At 40.3% G+C, this 22,833-nt stretch overlaps 1 protein-coding gene across 1 annotated transcript in view; it reads left to right on the forward strand.

Moving 5' to 3' along the window:
- Nucleotides 1-22,833, forward strand: part of LOC136837763 (DNA-directed RNA polymerase II subunit RPB4-like) — a 260,105-nt gene that overhangs the window by 234,742 nt on the left and 2,530 nt on the right. The window lies entirely within an intron of this gene.

Consider the following 22,833-nt stretch of genomic DNA (forward strand, 5'->3'; position numbering starts at 1 on the left):
ACGAGGGCTTCCCGACGGAACATTCCTTCCAAACCCAGCCACCCAGGCCCGGAGAGATTCCAAGGCAGACTTCTTAGAAGACTCGTCCGCCTGAAAGAAAGCCAAGAATTAGCTAAGGGTGAAAAAAAAAAACAGTCCGGAAACCTCATAAACAAAAATTCAAAATGAGGGGCATAAAACGGAGGGAGATTGTCACTTACCGACTCATCCTGGATGGTTGTGCAGAGAGCGAAACAAACCTCACAACCATCAGGGTGCCAGACTACCAGGTCGCCAAGTCGGACCGCACAACCAGCGTGGGTCCGCAAACTACGTGACCGTAAGGTTGTTGCAGGACGCAGTACACCCGGCTCCTCACAGCGAACAGTCTGTAAGTGGAAAACGAACATTAACCTACCACCTAAGCAATCTAAAGCTGGCAAGGCCGGGAATTTCAACTGCAGCTGGAATACTCCGTGGAGAAGAAATACCTTTTCATAAACTAGGCCAATAAGCTCTAAAATACACCGAGTGGAAGGCAAGATTCCAGACCCGAATACTCCGGGAATGGAAGGAGTGAGACAACAGGAACCAACCATAAGGGGATTGCCTGTAAATTTAACGGCGGACCCCCGGTATAGAACCGACTCATATATAAAAACTAAGGAGAGTATCAAGATAACAAAAATAAGTATATTTAAATACAATATCATGTAATAACATAAACTAATGATGGTAAACAGAAATACAAGAGACCGGAGGGATCCGTTCCCTATATAAATAAATAAATCCTTCTTCACTACTTCCCGCCAGAGAAACAAGTGGGCAGATGTAAAATCTCATAACGTTCAAACCAGAGCAAAAATAATAATATATAACGTAGCCCGACGGGGGCGGAGGAAAGGGATAAAGTGTTCGAACACGTTCGAGTAAAGTGAAAATCACTAACCCAACACAGCGATGTTAGGGACTGGATGGGAGGAGCTAATCCCTCTACCAAATAGAGAAGTCCCTGAACTCGGAGAAAACGCCATCTAGCGTCACCCGCACGAGTAGAGCAAAGCTGGAGGGGGAGGGGTGGAGTAGGGGGGAGAATGGTAGGCTACCAGGAAGGAACAGGAGACGGGGAAAACTATAACCCGCTCAACTGCACCCACCACCCGAGAATGAACTGGGAACTGTGATAGGAGGGTGGCCTACTACTGGGAAAGGGGAGCGACCAAGCCTCGATGCCCGACTCCTGCCCTAGGCATAGCCTAATAAGGACCTAACCTAATATAGGTTAGAAAAGGGGGCAGGAGCACGGAGGGGGAGGAGGAACCAACAAGGAGAGAAATTTTGTGCCTAGAACCAACCGGGAACGAGGAGGGGGGCAAGAAGGCGAATAGCCTAGAGGAGACACATCCAAAGAACTCTATTCCCCAAAGGGAAGGAAGAGAACTAAGGGGCTCACTCTGCCCACCAAAAAACGATCCCGGAGGAAACAGCAACAAAAACTCCCTCAACCTGATGGACTTCCACCCAGGGCAAGGGGATGGAAGCAACAACCTACTCCACTCAAAAACCATCACACCAAAATAAAAATAAAAATGTGCTCAATAGGGTGCGAGCCTACCCCGAGGCAACGGTTAGATCTAAGGCCGCCGCCACCACCACTCAATAAAGATAAACAAATAATAAAAAACAGAGAGCACTATCGCCAAGAAAAATAACAATAGCCTAATACAGACTAAAATAAAAGGGAACCCAACCTGGAGGGGGAACCTGGACAGGGCATCACTCTCAAAAGGGCCTGTAGGCCAATAAGTTAGAAGTGCTAAATATCAAAAAGGGGGGAGCCACCGCAGGAAACCCGCCAGGAAGGAGAACCAAGGGGCAAAAAAATATATATGACTATCACGACAATGAGAGAACTCCAGCAGCAGGAACTGATGGGGTCGCCGTGGTCGACATGGCTGGCGGGAACGCTGTGGCATCATACTAAGATCTCAAATATATATATAAAATGAGACCAAAACAGCCAAATAACAAACAAAAACCCCACAATAACATAGTACTTAACTTGGAGATAGTAAAGCTACTCGATGACATGATGAAAATGGGAAAATTCCAAAAAAGGCACGAGCACACAAAAAAAAGATAATATCACGTGCTAGAAAATGGAATGAGGTAGGTGGCGCTGGTGTCGCCGTCCTGGCGGGTGTTGAGTGTAGGGGCTGTAACGGCTCACCGCTCTGTTCCGGGGTTTTGATAAGGAGAGATCTTTCGAGTATGTTTCCGTGGTAGTGGTATTTCACTCAACCTTCCTTATACCGACGCCTTCCTAGAAGACGCCGACTGGGGTAGTAACCCCAGCTTTCCTGAAAGCTCTTTTTCTCTGGTATATCTAGCAATTTATACCTAGAAATTCGTGCTGTAATGGAATTTCACCGGCTGACACGGGACTGGACTCAGAAATAAAAAGGTTATAATGTATATTGAATATATATGGTTTACCTAAAAGAATGGGTTTAGTAAAATGAAAAAAATGGCATTTAATGAATACTTATAATTCCACAAATTATATGCAGTTGCTTTTAAGTATTCTAGTTCACTTCGAGGTTCATAACCATCAACTATATTTTTTAGTCAGTGGTTTACTAGAGCATATTTCTTGTTTTATCTTCCAATATTTTTTCCCTGAAGCACTTGCTCCAAAAGCAGCTCCGTATTTGATTGTTCTAATCGAAGTTGTCAAATTAACTAAGATTCTGTAGGATGAGCGATCATCAACCTTTTCTTAAAAGCATTATGCCAGCCTTCAAAGGCATTATTTGTTCTTGGCAAATCATTTGCTGTTCTTGCATATACTGACTGTAATTCAGCTTCAAATTTTGGTCTTCTCCTTCTTTGCTGAGCAACTCCCAGTCATATTGTCTGTAAGTAGTGCAGAAATTCACCAAATTTATTGTCAGTTTCTTCATCAAGGAATTCCATTAATTCTTTGAAACTATCATATACATCACCAGGTGGAATGAATGCAAGTGTTTGAATTTTTTTGTATTATCAATGCATTTCCAAGCTTTGAATACAAAGGCTGCCAACCCATTTCTTGAATTTTTCTCCATAAGCACTGACTGAAATAAAAAAAAAAACATCAATTACACAGTCTGAGAAGATTTTCTTCACTGTTGATAACAGAATGCTTAAAATCCATGGAAAATGACACTGGATTTAAGCTATAGCTTTTGAGCCAGTTGAAAATCGTATCATAAGTACATTACTGTACTCTCATTTTTCTTGGTTGTAATGCAATACAGTATAGGCAGTCCCCGGTTATCGGCGATCCGGTTTTATGGTGCTTGTCTGGCGACGAAAATCGGCGATTTTCAGTGCCGATTTCCGCTTATTGGTGCCAATAGTTTGGTATTGGTGCCAATACATACCTAACAGAGGCACAATCTCCGGTTATTGGCGGCGATAAGCCCTGAAAATCACTGATTTTCATTTATCGGTAATTTTTGCTTATCGTCATGCCTTCGGAACAGAACCGCCGCTGATAACTGGTACTGCCTGTACATGAATACAAGAGGAAGGATCTTATTCTCTTGAACAAGAGCATTAATTATATATACTGTAGCTGTTTTCCAATAGGAGCACAATCAAAGGTACTATCACAATAGCAAATTCTTATAGTTTCTAGAAGTCAAAGATTTTTTGACGAGAAGTCAGCATTTTGTCTTTTTGACATTTTAGTTGTTGACACTTTGTCTTTTAACACTTTATCCATTTACACTTGGCTGTACACCTTAGAAATACACTGTTGAATATAATTAAACAGTATGAGTTTAATGAGAATGAAATGAGAATCACATGTAGGAAAGTGCAAGGAAAATGGCCCTTCATTAATGGTTCCAAATAATAAGGATTAGATGAGAGAATACAGACTTCAAAGACTTGGTTAGCAAGTATAGGCATATGGGAAAGAAAGACATTCATGGTGAGATAATGACATGAGAAGTTGAATGAAGGAAAATTGGGAGATTGATATGGATCAGTTGCAGAACAGAAGAAAGGATCATATTGAGTTATAGAAGACAATGAATAAGGTAGTCAAGGAGAAAGATAGGGAAAAGAGATTGAGTTATGGATTTTGGGATGAATTTGAGCCAGTAGTCAAGAGAAAATGATTCAGTGGTGGAAATGACGCAAGAGTGGAAGAGGGTAATGTAATGTTGGAAAGGCTTACAGAAGTGAATATTGAGGATGTCAGAGACAAATTAAAAGATAAATGAAAGGTAAGGTAAGTGAGTAGATAGAAAACAAATGAGATGATGGAGTTGGTTGTGTAATTAAGTGGTTGGCCAGTGTGTGTGTAAAGTATTTCTGGGTAAGGGAACATTTCCAAAGGATTGTTCAAGAGGAACTTTAGTTCATTTGCATAAGAGGAAAAAAGCTTGTGAGAATTATAGTGGGATAACATTTCTAGGTAATGAAAGTAATGCAAAAAACTGAATGATATGGAAGAGCAATGCATGTTTTGATAAGGAGGTTGTTTGGCTCCAGTATTTTTTATAAAACAGTTGTGTAAGAGCTTAGAATATAAAGGGAATAGGCTGAATTAGGTATGCATAGAGCTAAAAAGAAAAGCTTATGACTAAACAGATGGAGATGAGGTGTAATGTGTTTTTAGTATTTATGTTCATTGTCATTATTCACGTTTATGCAGTAGGTCTGCTTCTTACATAGACATTGAAGAGTTCTTTCTCTGTCCTCCAGGTTATGCTTATCATTTGAATTCTCGTCCAGATCAGGTGTCACTGAAACTCTTTCCCTGTGATTTTATGGGCCTGTCCACTAGTTGGCATCCTGCCTCTTCCTTATCAAACACTTCTTCAAGTGGTTGTTCCTTCCCCCTTATTACTTATCCAAGCCTGTCAAGCTTTGGTTTACTTTTAAAATTCTAAACACTGCAGAATTTGTGATAACATCTTATGTTACAAATGTTTGGCATGTTTGCTAATGCTAAACATGGACCATGGTCCTGAGTTGATGCCTGGGTCATGGCTTCACAGGTTTCACTGGCAACATGACCTTCCTGTCTGTGAGCTAGAAATGTGGCTGGTTCTTCCTGGCCCCAGCTTAGGTGGAGAGGGGCTTGAGTGTGCAGCATTGCAATGGCCTCACCCTTGTCTTAACTGTTATTGCAACAGTGCAATGGTTTTTCTATTGCCTCTACATGTTATTGCAACATTGCAACAGCCTTTCCCCACTTTACCTTTTCTTACATCAGTGCAGTGCCCTGTACATTGCCTCTACCATTACTGTGATTGCCATGACCAGTCTCATGTCTCTGCCTCTCATAAGTAAGCTTCAAACCTTCAAACATCACCACCTAAACAATCCTCATTTATCTCTTCACTAGCAGCTCGTGCACATTGCGGGCAGAGAAAGTCTGTCCGGCTGTTTCGATTTTGTGGTTCTGAGCATCTCCTATGACACCATCTGTTAACATTTAGTACACAATACTGTATCCACCCTTACTCTAACCTGGCACTATGGACATAACTGTAAAGAATGTACCTTCTCCTTTGCTTTCTTTTATTTCACCATATTCTGCTTAAAGTTAATATCACTCCTCTCTTCTTCACCTTTCTCCTCCATCTTTTAGACAGTTATAAGACTTTCCTTTATTTTGCTGTTAACAGTATGTCATCTGCTTACAGGTGCTCCATGGTTCTTCCCTTTGAGCATCCCTTTGTAGCTTCAGCCATTTTTTTCACCAGAAACCCCTACTTTTTATTAGCCCACTGTATTTTATTGGCAAAATGAGAATGGAGGTAGCCCTGAATAATTTGCTTATGGATTCCAATATTGCCAGCAGTTTTTTCTTCACTTTTCTTCATGTGAAGCTGTTGTCATTTTACTGATTTCTTCAGCTTTAGTTATTCTCTTCTTATTGTCATCCATCCTCTTCTTCCTTTTTGGCAGTGCAATAAATGAGAAAAATAAAAAAGTAATAAAACAGCAGGATCATACGCAATGGAACATAGTGATGTTGAAGAGCTGCTGACCTTCACTGGAGATAAAGAAATGTTTGCCAGGTAGTCTTCATGTTTGCTGGCTATTGATTTTCTTGGATGGCCATTTTGGATAGCATCTAGCATCTCTTATTGCTTCCATTTCCAGAGGATGACACTGCTGTTCTTGAACTAGCATTAGTGTCCAGCATATAAAGTGTTTTTTCAGTGTATGGTATTTTGTATTACTGTATGTAGTGTGGTAATTTTCACTTTAAAATTGTGCTGTACTTGCTCTCATTATTTTTATTGTTTACCTGGTGCCAGTTTACATTGATGAGTTTCTATGCGTACTGTCACAGTGTTTTTTTACTATCTAATTTTACATTTGTGCATTTGTATTACGTCACCACCATTTTCAGTATTTTTCATTAAACATTGTATTTTGTATTTCTATGATTGATTCTCAGCAATTTTTGGGAATTGTTCACTCAGTGTGCTTGTTTTTGTATTGTTGCATGCTATTGATATTCCTGCTTATTTGTGTTAAGACTTTTTTTATTACTGTATATTATTATTTTTCACTTCATCATCTTTCTCTTCCTTTTTTGTTTTAAATACTGAAATAAAGAAATAAGGCATTGCCTGACAAGCCATTCCATGTTTACATTTCTGCTTATGATAGGGACCCGCATTTTTTGGGTAGTTTTTGTAGAGACCAGGTATGTTCCTTGGCCTCACCTATTCCAGCTGCCAGCATTTTTTGATGGACCAGTGGATTTCTTACAAGTCATGTTTTGTATGCTGCTGTATACATTGTCATTCAGCTTAGGTCTACTTACCCACATTAGTTTCTCCATTGCAAGTACAGATTAAGGAACTCAGACATTGGATTATGTGATGCCCTTTCAGGTGTGCATTCAGTGCCTCACAGGGCTTTTCTGTGTATTGCTAATGCTTCACCTTGCTAGGCCGTACCAGAAGAAGATACCACTTGCTTGAAGATGGAGTATTTGCGTAGGTATTATATGTGACTCATATTTGACACCATGACTGTGAAGAAAGTTCCTACTGCTAGAGCTAGTGCTACTAAGCATTTTGCTATAGTGTACTTAGAGGAGGATGAGATGAATATGATATTAAATGCTTTTGGCTTGAGATGGATGGTGGTATTGACAGTGATTTATAATAAGAAACAGATTTTGACCCCTGTCAGGGGTGATGCTGCAGTGATGAATAACACTTTCATTAACAAGCTCTATGAAGAAATGGAATATTTTTCCCTATGGATTGAATGGCAGACTTGTCAGCTTATCCCCACAAGCCAAGTGTTGATTCAGGAGAAAGTATTATCCTTGTTTGAAGACCTCAAAAAGAAGTTTCCCAGTAAGGAAGACACAGAACTCAAAGGTAGTTCAGAATGCTTTATGGTGTTCAAGCAGTAGCACAGTCTTCACAGGATCAAGATCCAAGGTGTCAGTGCATCAGTCGATGAATTAGCATTATCCAAATTCCCTGAAATATTGGGGAAGGTTATTGAGAAGGGGTATCTTTCAGGACAAAATATTCGGTGTAAATGAAACTGGTCTTTAATGGAATAAAATGCCAGATTGTTCATTCATGTCCAAGGAGGAGAAGAAGGCATGTCAGGCTTCAAGGTCACAAAATACCATTTGACCTGTTTGCTAGTAGACAGTTGTTCAGGCAACTTTAAGCTAAAGCCAATGGGTGTGTATCATGCAGAAATCTTGAGCACTGAAGAACATTTCCAACTCCCAGTTAAGTGGATGTCAGATACTAAGTTCTGGGGATTGGGTTTTCAACTACTTTATACCAGCAGTGAAAAAGTACAATAGGGACAAAGGCATCCCCCTTAAGTTCCTTTGAGACTGCTTCTGTACACCCACAGAAGTTTTTATAGTATTTGTAGCTGCAGTGGAATTGGATGACAACTCCACAGTGACTTTTATGCAGAATATAAATGCTTCTTGGAATGAAGTCTTGAACACGGGTATGAATGGCTTTTGGAAGAAGCTGTGCCCTCAATATATTCATGATTTCAAGGGCTTTAATGAGGTTGTCGTGAACAAAGCCTTGGTGATGTTGAACAGTGAGCTTCAAATGATCTTGGAGGAGGAGGATTTTTCTTAATTGAGGCAGATAAACAGGACCCGATGAACAAGTTGATGGAATTATATGAATAGCATTACCAAGAAGAGGAGCAGGAACTAGAACTGCAAACCCTTTGCCATCTGCAAAGTGCAGAGGCACCTGTGCTCAGTGTTTTGCAAACATTATTGTTGGATATCACGACACTTTTTTAAATTATAGGACCATCCTAAATAAGAAGAAGAGCACGTAAATGCTGAGCGCCCTCAACTATTCTTGCAGCATATAATAAATTGATGGGAAAAATGTGAATAATCTGGTAAAGAGATTCAGCCATCAGCATCGGCATAGTCTTATCTTGTTATTCCAACTTAGACCCCTGGTCCATTGAGTACATGGACCTTACCCATCAGGGACATGCAACATTTTCAGGGGGTTTCAATCAAATTAGCATCAGTTCAAACCTATAAATGTATTAAAATAGTAGAACTGTTGGATTATCAAACAGCTTATTGTAATAACAATGTTCTGGGAATGCTTTTTGAGATTTATTGGGTATCTTTTTGGGGTTTATAGGGTTTATAGGACTTATGTTGTTTTTTAATATATCAAAAATATAAAGCTAGTTGTTTCTGTATCTTGTAAGAGAGTTGAGATTCTTGTGCTGCTTTGTCATATCTGTCCAAACAAAAGACCTCACCGGCAAGATGTGATGCCATGAGTTGAGACAGGCGCCACAGTACATCAGTACATGAACACAGATACCAAGATTCAACCTACCAGGGGACCAGACAAGCCACCTGCTTATTTGAGGATCCACTAATGGACCAGAACTGTGCAGGGACCAGTCATGACTGCAACTGTGACACCAGAGAGGGCAGTAATTCACCCAAGGAACTGCTCCAGGACAGGAACTGTACTAGTGCCAGGAGTTAGGGCCATGGCCATCATACCAAGTAAGATAGTACCTCAGTTGTGAAGCAAAGCCAAGGTAGGGACCATGCAGGTGTCAGGAGTTGAGACCATGGACATGCTACTGGTTGGGAGGGCAACCTTATTTTAGAACCATGCATGTTCAACAGGGGAGGTAATGTAAGTGGTACCAGACAGGACAGTAGAATGATTTCAGGGTTCTAGGTAATTTGACTCCGGTATTTTGACTCCCGGTATTTTGACTCCCGGTAATTTGACTCCCGGTCATTTTGATTCCCGGTAATTTCACTCCCACTTTTTCCTTTCTTTTTTCGTTGAATATACTTTTAATCTTTCTTGTTTAGTTCAAAAAATAAAGTTTTTTTTTTAAGAAAAACAAGTAGATACATATTAACTAAAAATGAAAGAAAAACGAATAATACTAAAAGCCATGTTAACATCTTTTATTAATACAAAGCATGTATGTAATATCTAAAATGGATAAAATGTAATCATACCAAAGTATGAGATAAGACTATATACAAAATTGAAACCATAAAAATTAAAAATTCAATAATGATGCAGGTTATGAGCTATTGCTCTCAAGAATTCCAGTTTATTTTGGTCGCTGTATCGCTCAATGATTATCTGCAGTCGCTTGTTTATATCTTTATACTTCTTCTTTTTCTCACAAATCTCGCCACCATCAAATTGAATCTTTTTCAATTGCGCCAAGTGCTCTTCCTTTTAATGCAGTAATCAACTTCCATATATTTGGATGGGTACAACTTAAAGAGCTTTGCAAGGCATTGTGATAGCCCTCTAAATGGTTATTTGTGCGAGGCATCTCGAATCCGTTCTTAAGTGAACATTCCAAATATCTATAGGAAACAAAGGAGGTGTTCTGCGTTGTCTAACTCCTCTACCTCATCAAACATCCTATGTACGTTATTTCAAAATAAGACACTAGTTCTTGAGGAAGATCATCGTCATCAACAAGCTCTTCGAATCCATCAAGCACATCACTTGGGGGAAGAAAGGCTAACGCAGAAAAACATCTTATCTTAATGCTGAACTCATTGTCATGATGGTACTTATCTTTGAAGCCAATTTCACATACTTTTCTGTAAACACTTTGAGATAAATGAAAAAGACAACATGAAACGGAAGCACTTGGAAACACAGATTTGAAACTATTAATGTGTGCTTTTTCAAAATCCATCATGATGCTTACAGGGTTCAGTCCTGGCCGTAATTCCTTAAGCTGGTTAAAAAGGAGGTTGTAAGATTCTTGCTTCTTGTTTGGCAGCAGTGCAAATAATCGTGGAACACTGAGTGAACCCACTTGAATATGTAGCGTGTACAACTGATAGAATATAGATGGGGAACACTTGAAGGTTCCATCCCCCGCCCAGTGTTTTACATTAACTAAGTCATCAAGGCCTTTATTTGTTGCAAACACAAGTAGTCTATCTTTATCAGATTGCCCACTATCAAACTGCAAGAAAAGTTCACCACTATCAAGGAACTTGTATTCATCAGGTATCTCGTAACTATATCGAGTGTGAGGGATTGGAGGAGCGCTTACTTTTGCTTGACGCCAGTTCCTTATATTACGACTTACACGCACAGTTGAGGGCATAAGAGCCATTTCATTTTCATCAAGCTTTTCACAAAGAGACGAAATTAATGAACGAGAAGATTCCTGGCAGGCAGATGCCTGTGATTTTAGTTCAGCTAAAGTTTTACGACTTTCGGGTTTAGAAGCACCACGAACTGTGATGATGTTCACCGACATTCTTAATTATATCATAATCTTCATCATGCGTCATAGTGTGGACTCGAGCTTTGCAGGACTTGATTTCACATTTCCAGTAAGTCTTGGATCCGTCAGCATTTAGTTTATGTTTCTCATATATATAGTTCATGTTATCCACAAGTTTCTTTTCCTCCCGGGTGCTGTTAAAAACATAAGGCATGGTGACCGTATATTTCCTTTTAAAGTAATAAACAAAGAAGTAAGATGTTGATGTGGACTGGTAAACCTTGAAGAGTTGAATACAAACTACAAAGTGGTAGAGATAGTTTCAGTTAGTCTCCATAGAGCGATAATTTTAGTCAACTACCTAGCGTGCATGTAAACAAGCAATTTTATTACTAAAATTATGTACTTTTTACTTGTTTCCTGTTTCGTAAATTTTTTGTTTTGTTTTTCTTCTTCTGTTATCTATTTACTTTTTTTTAGACGGTAAATGATGATTATGAAACTGAGAATTAACAGAACCTTTTTTCTGATAGTGGGAGTGAAATTACTGGGAGTCAGATTGACCGGGAGTCAAATTACTGGGAAGCAAAATACCGGAGTAAAAATACGGGGAGTTAATTTTTTGAACTAAAAAAGAAAGATTAAAAGTTGTATATTCAACGAAAAAAGAAAGGAAAAAAGTGGGAGTGAAATTACCGGGAATCAAAATGACCGGGAGTCAAAATTCCGGGAGTCAAAATACCGGAGTCAAATTACCGGGAGTCAAATTACCGGCCACTATTTACTTTGGATAAAAATCTTATTTTTACAAAAATAGTTATATAAAGACTGTTTACATACAATCTCTCTCTTTCTCTCTCTCTTCGTGACATAGTGAATAGTTAATGGAAATGTTCAAAATCCTGAATGACATTACAAGTATTATAATCACATTATGCTAAATACAAATCAGACCATAAACATTGGATTTAAAATAGAAACTGAATAATTACCTATTCAGGCTATAGTAAGTATGGCCACGGGCTTTCTTGACTGTATAAAGTTGCAAGTCGTAAGACAAATGCAGTTTTGCAACCACGGGACAATTCCAAATCCTGTTAGCCATTCTTGACTGCTATGGGTTTCAGAGCCGATGGAACAAGGTGAATGAGTTTCTGTCTGGTGGATGGGCGGGGCAACATTTCGTCAAACGGCGTTTACCTTTGCTTACGTAATGAATGTTTTTCGACTCTTGGCTCGTAATCATTGGCCGTGGCATTGGCTAGATAATTTTTACTCTATAAAAATTAAAACTATCGGGTTTAGGTTATTGATAATGCTGAAAAAATTTGTGTGTGGTTGGAAAATATACATATGTCAACTTTCAGCTACATCCGATGCTTTGACAAGGAGCAAAGTCCAAAAAACCGTGTTACAGAGGCCCTGAATCTCATAGTAGATTGACATACTATTCTGTTACTTTTGTTCCCAAAGAGTAATGCCTTCAAGTAGTTCTGAATACCAATATCAATAGGTCTTAAACTTTTTCAAGCACATTGGCACAACCTCTCAACACATCTAACTGTAATACAGTCTTTCATCTTGACTTGCCTTTTTACTCAAACTATTGTACAGTATATCAATTATCAGTTTTCTCTAGCATATTCCTTACTTAGATATTACCTTCAGGATGTAAACAAAAGGATGATAGAAGTTTTCCCTATTAATTTCACTCCACTTGAACAAATTACGAACGAACACCATAAACAAATCCACTAATTAGGGTTTTTTCTTCATTTCAAGGCTAAGAAATCTTATCTTCTTTATTTTTCATGATATGCTTACAGTAAAGTACTTGAAAAAGATACCAACTTTTCACTTCTAACCACTGGCAGTTTGTATTCCTATAATCTGGCGAACTCTTCATCTGTGACACTTGATGGGTTGTATTCTTATAATTCTAATTAAATTAATTTCTCTATGTACGTACAGTACAACATAAAACTGAACAAAACTAAATGAATAAAGGGTTATACTGCTTTTTGGTTAGCTTTTTACAACAAACAGGACACTGCTTATGCTGCTTCACCACCTCTTTTATGCAAGCCCTTATCTACATTAAAAAAATAACGGTAAGACTTGAATACTGTATGAAAGAAAATGTTCAGGCCTGAATATAGGGGTACCTTGATTAGGTTTTGCCTTGGTAAGAATAACAGTTATAGGAGTGTTTACCCCTAGCTGTAAGCCATATATTTTTAAGCATAATGTCGCAAGATGACTTTGAAATGATATTAAAGTGTTTAAGGATGATAGTTTAAGGTATATTTGGTGTTTAAACTATTAAAATAGACAGTTATAAGCATTTTTCTGGGCTCAACCTGTGTCGCTGAGTGAAATGTCCCATATAGCACACATTTCCAGGTATAAATATTTGCTAGATATACCAGAGGAAAAAGCTATAAAGCTAATAGGATGCCAGAGTTACTGCCTCTGGGTTGATCATCCTTATAGGATGTCGGTATGTCATCTAGGAGCGAGTGGAAGCCACTACCACAGATGCTTAACCCAAATAGATCACTCCTCTCCCAAAACCCCTCTACCTAAGGGGTGCCGTTACAGCGGTCCTTCTCCGCTCGCTACTACTACTTCTACCCAGAACCTTCATCCCTTCATAGCACGCTTTCTCGTGTACTGTACACACGTAGATTTTCGTGGTGTGTTTTTGTGCCCCTTTTTTCCTTATTTTGGAATTTTGGTTAGATCAACATGTCTTCAATCAATCAAGACGCATCCTCATCTAAGTTGAGTACATAATTTTATTGATTTGGGACTCGGTTGGACAATTTATGTCCCGTTTTATAACTTACGCTTTGTTGGCTCGGAGCCACCATACTTGTTTTCGTTCGTGGTTGTAGTCCCCAACCTTTTGATGCTCTCATATCTTCTGACATCTCGCAAGATCTCTTATTATATGCTCCATTTTATATAATGATAGTTTTAATTTTCGCTCGTTTCTGACACGCACGACTATTATTACATTTTAGAATAGTGGGAAGTTAGGCCTAGCCTATCCTTTCCCTTCTGTTCTTTACATAGGTGCATGTAAATATTGTTATTATATCATTTAAATTTTATTATTATTATGTATTCCTATATACCTTTAGTCTGACATTTGGTAGTTCCTTTAGCCTACCTGACCAGTTTGACACTGTTGAATCTTGGAAGGTAGGCTAAGTTGGCCCCAGTTTTCCTGCCTACCCTGGCTTCTAGGCCTAGGTAAGGTAGGTTTTCTTGGGTGGCCTTCGTTCGAGTTTTGGGCGCCTGCCTGTCCTTCCTGACCAGTTTGATTCATCAAATCTTGGAAGGCTTGGTTCGGTGCTGGTGCCCCTTTCTCGTTCATATTACTGGCGTGACCTAGCCTACCTGGCCAGGTGTTCACTTCGGAAGGTTAGGCTAGGCTATAGAAATTATCTATTCCGCCTTCATGTAATTTTCTCTCACTCCTATTTTGTTAGACTATTGTCTACATGGCTTCTCCCTTTGGGGCATTTTAGAACAATGCTCATTTGCCCTTTTTGGTTGAGATGACGCTTCTTGGAAGGTGTTTAGGCACCTGGTCTGTTGTAGTCGCCATGTTTTCTCTGCCGTTCCGCTATCCGGATCTGTTCCGGCGGCTGTCGTTAGCTCGCTATTTAGTTCCTAGTAGGAACAATAGCTTGAGCGTTGGTGCCTTCCTTTTTATGGCGGAATTGTGAAGATGCCGGGCTGAATGTTAATTTTAGTTATTACCTTTTTCACGTGAACTACGTTCCGGGAAATCAGTCCCGAACCTTCGTTCCGCGCATTTTAGTCTTTTCCTCCACTCAGTTGTTGATTTCTGTGAGGTTAATTTCACGAGACGCCCGCATCATCGGAATTGTTTTCCGTGCGATCGTTTCAGGAGTGGCCTCCTGTTCTGATTGTACTGGAACGTTCCGCCGTAACCTTATTGTTCACTCCAGATCTCAACTCCGGCGTGGGGGGGAAAATTATTAATTTTAAGTTTTTACTAGATTAGTACTTATCTATGGCCGGAAACTGTTCCGGCGTTATCTCTTTGATACTTATGTATCAATTCCTCTTACAGATGGTTCATTGTCAGGAGCCGGGCTGTAATGCCTATTTGCAGCAACCCTGTGGCCATGTAGCATGCAGGTCTCATGCCAGCTGCGCAGTCGAGGTGGATGATCATCTCGTCTGGCATCCAGATGGCTGCGATGTATGCTACTCCTTATATCAAGACGTGATTGATGATTCGGTACGTTAACCTCTTGGCATACTCTTATTAATACTTCAAACAGGTCTGAAGTACATCTTCTATATCGAAAGAATTTACATGTCAATTTCCTATGTTGACATTATATCATGTTTCAGGTCCCTCGGTCCCGCCAATCCTCATCTCTTTCCACTCTTAAGATCTGGGTCGGGGGCTTCGGTCGTAATGTTGGTCAAGGACGCCCCTATGTGCTAGCAGAGGACATATGTAACGTCCTTTATCCTATGGCCAGGTCCTCTGCAGCGGTAGCTCCCGAAGTGGCGGAGCCCCTGATTCACAGGATTAGGATGGAGACCCAAGTCCCGCCGGAAGAGCAACAAGAACTGTGCGAGGAAGTGGCCAACATCAGCATTCACGTGGAACCGATGGCCATCGATCCGGAGGAGGAAGGTAGGGATGTAAGTGAGGCAGGTAGAACTAAAAATTCAATTTCTTTCAGCTCTCCTGCGTCTTCGTCTTCCTCCTTCCAAGGTTTCTCTAAGGTCTCCACCCTTGGGGCCAGTTCGGGGTTGGTAATCCCCAAGGTGAAGTCCTTAGTGAAGACGAAGACATTACCTAAAATGTCTAAACTCCCGAAGATCCCGGCCATGCCGAGTTCCGCCAGGTTGTCGTTGGCCCCCAAACCTTCGACTTCCTCCCAGAAGGCTACTCCCCCTTCTAAGGGGTCAAGACCCAAGGCGGGCAAGTCCAAAAAACCTGAATTTGACCCTGAGAAGTCCTCATGAAGAGGATTTCTCAATTTGAGACGATGTCTCGAGATCTCGCCTCGAGTCAAGAGACATCTGGCAAGTTTGTTCAGTCTCTGGCTGAGAGACTGAAAACACAAGAGGATTCGCTTGCCGGACTCGTTAATTCCGGTCCGGTACAGCAACAGAGTCACTCCATTCCGGACGCCTCGAAGCTACCTGCGTATGAGGACTGTAATCCTTGGCGTCTCGCCTTCAATGCCCCCTTTGCCAATGGTAAATTAACCATTGAAGGTTGTGGCACCCGTCCTGTGGAAGACTACGAGTTCTTCCCGGCGGATCTTGTTTTTCCTTTCCCGGGATACGCCCGTTTATCGGAGGAAGCCCTGGTAAGGGAAGACAAGGTCCCCAAGGAAACGATGATCTTCCCCAGGGATCAAGAATAGTCGGCATGGGTCAGAATACTCTCTGACTGGGAGTGTGCTAATACCGAGCTAACTCCTTACAAGGGGCGGTATACGATGTTCGTTGTCCACGAGGACATCCCCACCCCTTGTACTTCTAAGATAGCTGAGCTAACTCTGCAGGCCGGAATAGAGGAGAAGCCGATGCCTCAGCTTCGGGAGATGGACTCTACATCTCTTCTCTTTCCGGGAGAGCTGGATTGCTGGGTTGGGGCTCCTGAAACCTTCACAGTAGGTAGGCTGGATCCGGAGTGCGCTTCGGATCTATTCAGTGAGCAGTTACCCAGGATTCCGGAGTCCCTGATCAAAGCAGAATACGATGCTAGATGCCGTCTCAGCAGATCCATCAACTCCGTCACCTCGGCGGAGTTGACATCAGCAGTGTACAAAGACGAACCTCTATTCCGGATTCTGACCAAATCACTTCTGGCCTCGTTCCAGAGTGATTTGTATGACTTTGTGGTAGCAAGACGGAACTGCCGGAAACGTGCTGGCTGACGCCTCCATCCGGCATGAGCCAAACAGGCTTATTAAATCTTCGATCTGGGGAACGAACCTCTTTCCTGATGACGTGGTGAACACCGTCATCAGCGAAGCTTCCAGGGCCAACCAAAATCTTCGGATTCGTTGGGGACTTCCCTTTAAAAGGAAGTCTTCTGAGTCTTCGGGCCCTCAGCCTAAGGGAAGGAAGAGGACAAGGAGGTACCACCCGTACAAGGCCCCTCAGACCCAGACAGTTGTTCAGGCAGTTCCCGTCGCTCAGGTTGCCCAACCTTCTACCTCCAAGGGGCAACCTCAGTATGTCTTGCTGAACCAACCGGCTCACCACTCTGCTGGCTCAGCTGCTTATGTAGCCTCCCCAGTGTTTCAACCCCACCTTTGAAACTCAGGGGTCGTTTCAAGGCTACCGCCAGTCCAGGGGCGTTAGAGGTCGAGGCAGATCCTGATACAGGGCTGGATCCAGACCCCAGTCTAGAGGCAGAGGCTCAAGAGGAGGCAGAGACAATAAGCCATCAAACAAATGAACCTCCTCAGGTAGGTGGGAGTCTGCAACTTCACAGGGACCATTGGACCTTCAGTCCATGGGCCCACAGTATTGTTTCAAAAGGTCTAGGGTGGAGTTGGATAGCAGGGCCTCCTCCACCAGTCAGATTCTATCAGACCCCAACACCGGATCTGTTAGAATATGCAAAAGACCTCCTTCTAAAGAAGGCAATAAAGAAAGTCAGACATCTAAAATTTCAAGGACGCTTGTTCAGCGTGCCAAAGAAAGATTCAGACAAAAGAAGAGTGATATTGGACCTATCAACTCTCAGTTCTTATATCCAATGCGACAAGTTCCGTATGTTGACCGTCTCTCAGGTGCGGACCTTACTTCCCCATGGGGCCGTTACCACCTCTATAGATCTTACAGACGCTTATTATCATATCCCGATAGCGAGAAACTTCTCTCCCTACCTAGGATTCAGACTAGGCAAACAGGCTTACTCCTTCAGAGTAATGCCTTTCGGGCTCAACATAGCACCCAGGATCTTCACCAAACTAGGAGAAACTGTGGTACAGGAACTAAGGTCTCAAGGCATCAGACTTGTGGCTTACCTGGACGATTGGCTAATCTGGGCTCCCAACGACACCGAGTGCCGGAAGGCGACCAGAAAGGTCATTCAGTTTCTAGAGTATCTAGGATTTCACATAAATACAAAGAAATCTCGTCTGATTCCGGCATCCCAATTTCAGTGGCTGGGAATCCAGTGGGATTTAAACACCCACACTCTCAATTCCGCCAGCAAAATGCAAAGAGATAGCCAAAGCAATGAGACAGTTTTTCAGGTGCAAACGAGCCTCTCGTCGCACTCAAGAAAGAATCTTAGGTTCTCTTCAGTTTGCATCAGTAACAGATCTACTTCTCAAAGCAAAACTGAAGGACATAAATCGAGTGTGGCGGAGTCGAGCAAATTACAATCTCAGTGACAAAGTCTCCCTCATACCTCCAATCTTAAAGAAAAGACTCAACCCTTGGACAACGGCCAAAAGTCTTTCCAAATCAGTTCCTCTACAATTCCCTCCACCAGCTCTGATCATCCACACGGACGCATCTCTGACCGGATGGGGAGGTTACTCACAATACAAAAAAGTTCAAGGAACCTGGTCGAATCTTTTTCGTCACTTCCATATCAATATTCTAGAGGCGATGGCAGTTTTCCTGACTGAAACGCTTACGTCCAGCCAGGAACATACATATCAGATTAGTCCTGGACAGTGCAGTGATAGTTCATTGTCTGAACAGGGGAGGTTCCAAATCAAGTCACATAAACCATGCAATGATTGCAATCTTTTCATTGGCAATGAAAAACCATTGGCACTTGTCCGCCACGCATCTGTCAGGAGTAAGAAACGTGATTGCAGATTCTCTGTCAAGGACGACTCCTTTGGAATCAGAATGGTCTCTGGACAAGAATTCCTTCAACTGGATTTCCCAACAGATCGTGGGACTTCAGGTGGACCTGTTTGCCACGGAATCAACTCACAAACTACCCTGTTATATAGCTCCGAACCTGGACCCTCGGGCCTACGCCACGGATGCAATGTCAGTAGACTGGAACAAATGGCCGAAGGTCTACCTGTTCCCACCAGTAAACCTTCTGTTGAAAGTTCTACACAAACTCAGGTCATTCAAAGGCCGGATAGCTCTAGTAGCCCCCAACTGGCCGAAGAGCAACTGGTTTCCCCTTCTATTAGAGTTGAAACTCAGACTGTGTCAGCTTCCTCAGGAATGTTGAATGCCCTAACTTTATGGATTTCATGAAATTCACGGCACAGAAAAATGCTAATATTGATCCATTGAATACAGTGTTTCTAGAATCAGATAAGAGAGATTCTACTCTACGTCAGTATGATTCGGCAGTAAGAAAACTGGCCAACTTTCTAAAAGAATCAGACGTTCATACAATGACTACGAATCTCGAATCTCATTTTTTAAAGCCCTTTTTGATAAAGGTCTAGCTGCTAGTACTATTACTACGACTAAATCCGCCTTAAAGAAGATATTTCAGTTGGGATTTAACATTGACTTAACAGATTTGTATTTTTCCTCTATTCCTAAAGCTTGTGCTCCTCCTAGACCAACAACACGTCCTAAAACGGTTTCTTGGTTTTTAAATTACGTACTAAGATTAGCCTCAGACACAAATAATGAATCTTGCTCTTATTTGACTCTTCTTAGGAAGATGCTGTTTTTAATTAGCCTGGCTTCAGGAGCTAGAATCTCTGAACTTTCAGCCCTTTCTAGAGAGTCAAATCATGTGGATTTCCTCCCGTCAGGAGAGGTTCTACTTTCTCCGGACCAAACCTTTTTAGCCAAGAACGAAGATCCTCAAAATAGGTGGTCTCCCTGGAAGATCATCCCTCCTCCGGAAGATTCTTCCTTATGTCCGGTAGTTACCTTGAAAGCTTACCTGGAAAGGCCTTCTCAAAGATCTTCATGTCCCCTTTTTGTTAGAGAGAATGGTGGAACCATCTCCTTGAATGGTATTAGACAACAAATTCATTATTTTATTAAACAAGCCAACCCGGATTCAATTCCCCAGGTCCATGATATCCGTGATGTAGCAACCTCAGTTAATTACTTTCAACATATGAATTTTGATGAAATTAAGAAATATACGGGCTGGAAATCTCCAAGAGTTTTTAAACGTCACTACCTTAAGTCCTTAGAGGCTCTAAAATTTTCTGCTGTCGCTGCAGGGAACATAGTTCCTCCAGAGTCAGCTTAGTATTATGTTATTTAACCCTTAAACGCCTACTGGACATATCATACGTCGACTAAAATTGTCTATTGGGTGCCAAGTGGACGTACCGTACGTCGACTACAAAAAATTTCAACCTTCGGTCAAATTTGACTCAACGGAAATGGTCGAAAAACGCAATTGCAAGCTAAAACTCTTACATTCTAGTAATATTCAATCATGTACCTTCAATTTGCAACAAATTGGAAGTCTCTAGCACAATATTTCGATTTATGGTGAATTTTTAAAAAAAAACTTTTTTCTTACGCCCGCGTGGTAACTCGTTGAAAATTTCAGAAATTCTTTTGTCATTTTGTCGTAATTTTTGCACTGTTCTACATTAGCTGTTACATAAAGTTTTATATATGAAAATGTGCACAATTTCATGTAAAATACAGCAAAATACAACCCATGGTTGTAGCTTTCATCAGTTTGGAAATATTTTCATATAAACCACGATAACTGCCAAAATTTCAACCTTCGGTCAACTTTGACTCGAGCGAAATGGTAAAAAAACGCAATTGTAAGCTAAAACTCTTACATTCTAGTAATATTCAAGCATTTACCTTCATTTTGCAACCAATTGGAAGTCTCTAGCACAATATTTCGATTTATGGTGAATTTTTGAAAAAACTTTTTCCTTATGTCCGCGCCAGAAATTCTTTCGTCACGTTGTCGTAATGTTTGCACCATTTTATATTAGTCGTTACATAAAGTTTTATAAATGGAAATGTGCGCAATTTCATGTAGAATACAACAGAAAATAACTCATGGTTGTAGCTTTTATCAGTTTTGAAATATTTTCATTTAAATCACGATAACTGCCAAAATTTCAACCTTCGGTCAACTTTAACTCGACCGAAATGGTCAAAAAACGCAATTATAAGCTAAAACTCTTACATTCCAGTAATATTCAATCATTTACCTTCATTTTGCAACAAACTGGAAGTCTCTAGCACAATATTTCGATTTATGGTGAATTTCTGAAAAAATAAATTTTTCCTTACGTCTGCGTGTGGTAACTTTCGCCAAACATCTCAGAAATTCTTTTCACGTTGTCGTAATGTTTGCATTGTTTTACATTAGTCATTACATAAACTTTTATATATGAAAATGTGTGCAATTTCATGTAGAATACAACAGAAAATAGCTCATGGTTGTAGCTTTTATCTGTTTTGAAATATTTTCACATAAATCACGATAACTGCCAAAATTTCAACCTTCGGTCAACTTTAACTCGACCGAAATGGTAAAAAATCGCAATTGTAAGCTAAAACTCTTACATTCTAGTAATATTCAATCGTTTACCTTCATTTTGCAATAAATTGGAAGTCTCTAGCACAATATTTTGATTTATGGTGAATTGTTGAAAAAATTTTCCTTACGTCTGCGCAGTAACTCTGCCGAACATCTCAGAAATTCTTTCGTTACGTTGTCGTAATATTTGCACAGTTTTATATTAGTCGTTACATAAAGTTTTATATATGAAAGTGTGCGCAATTTCATGTAAAATACAACAGAAAATAACTCATGGTTGTAGCTTTTATCAGTTTTGAAATATTTTCATATAAATCATGATAAATAGAAAAAATTTGACTTTCGGCCAACTTTAACTCGACCGAAATGGTCGAAAACTGCAGTTGTAAGCTAAAACACTTACAGTCTAGTAATATTCAATCAATTAGCTTCATTTTTCAACAAACGGGAAGTCTCTAGCACAATATTTCGATTTATGGTGAATTTTTTAAAAACATTTTTTTATGTCTCCGTGTTACGAATTCATGCATCATTTTGTGATAATATTTTCTCTGTGTTGCTTTGATCGTTTTACAATTTGTTATATACCAAAATCATCGCAATTTAGTGTACAATACAAAGAAAAACAAAATAACCCGTTAGCTTTAACCGTTTTGCTCACAGCGCGATTTGTATAAAAGTATATATGAAAAATTTTTTTTGTGCTGTCATATATTTCAATATTTATATATGATAATGATATTTTTTTCAATTTCTGATGGTTGCATACTAAACTTCAGGCAATGACAAAAAAATGAGTCAAAAATGAATTCTTAATCTTAAAAACTAAGCGTGCTGTGATTTTTTGAAAAAAAACTTTTTTTCTGCTTCGGCGCTAACTCACCGAACGCCGCCGGCATACGGGAGACGTTTTTGTAAATAGAGGCTCGGCATTTAAGGGTTAAATTGTAATTTGTATTTTAAGTTGTAATTTGTAATTTTGTTTGCTTGCCCTACCGATTGGTATACCTCTCACCTACCTGCCTCGCTTGTATTCCCTGCCTTTCTACCTTGTTGACTGGGTTTGGGTTGCTTCACAAACCACTCCTGCATTTGTACATACCATCCTTATTCATTTTCACAATTATTTGTTAATTTAGGTGATGGTTTTTTAATTAGTTTGTTAAATTATTTCTTAAGCTACATTGTTTTGTATAATTACATAACATATATAAGATTTAGATAATTTGTTATATTTTTGGATAAGTAAAAAGCATATTCTAAAATAATGTTATTTTTCCGTAGCAAAAGTTTTTGATTTTAAACATTTGAACTTTATGTTTAACAAGCTTTTTGTGGCCAATTCTCTGCTACTATTTCACTCGGCGACACAGGTTGAGCCCAGAAAAGAGATTTTGACAAAGGAAAAATCTATTTCTGGGTGAAGACCTGTGTCGCCCAGTGAACCCTTCCCTCTTTTTTCCCACCCTATTCTGGCCAAAGCTTGGGTGCTATTTTGGGATGAAGGTTCTGGGTAGAAGTAGTAGTAGCGAGCGGAGAAGGACCGCTGTAACGGCACCCCTTAGGTAGAGGGGTTTTGG

The sequence above is a fragment of the Macrobrachium rosenbergii genome, chromosome 59 (assembly GCF_040412425.1).
Source record: "Macrobrachium rosenbergii isolate ZJJX-2024 chromosome 59, ASM4041242v1, whole genome shotgun sequence".
In the NCBI taxonomy this organism is placed as follows: Eukaryota; Metazoa; Arthropoda; class Malacostraca; order Decapoda; family Palaemonidae; genus Macrobrachium; species Macrobrachium rosenbergii.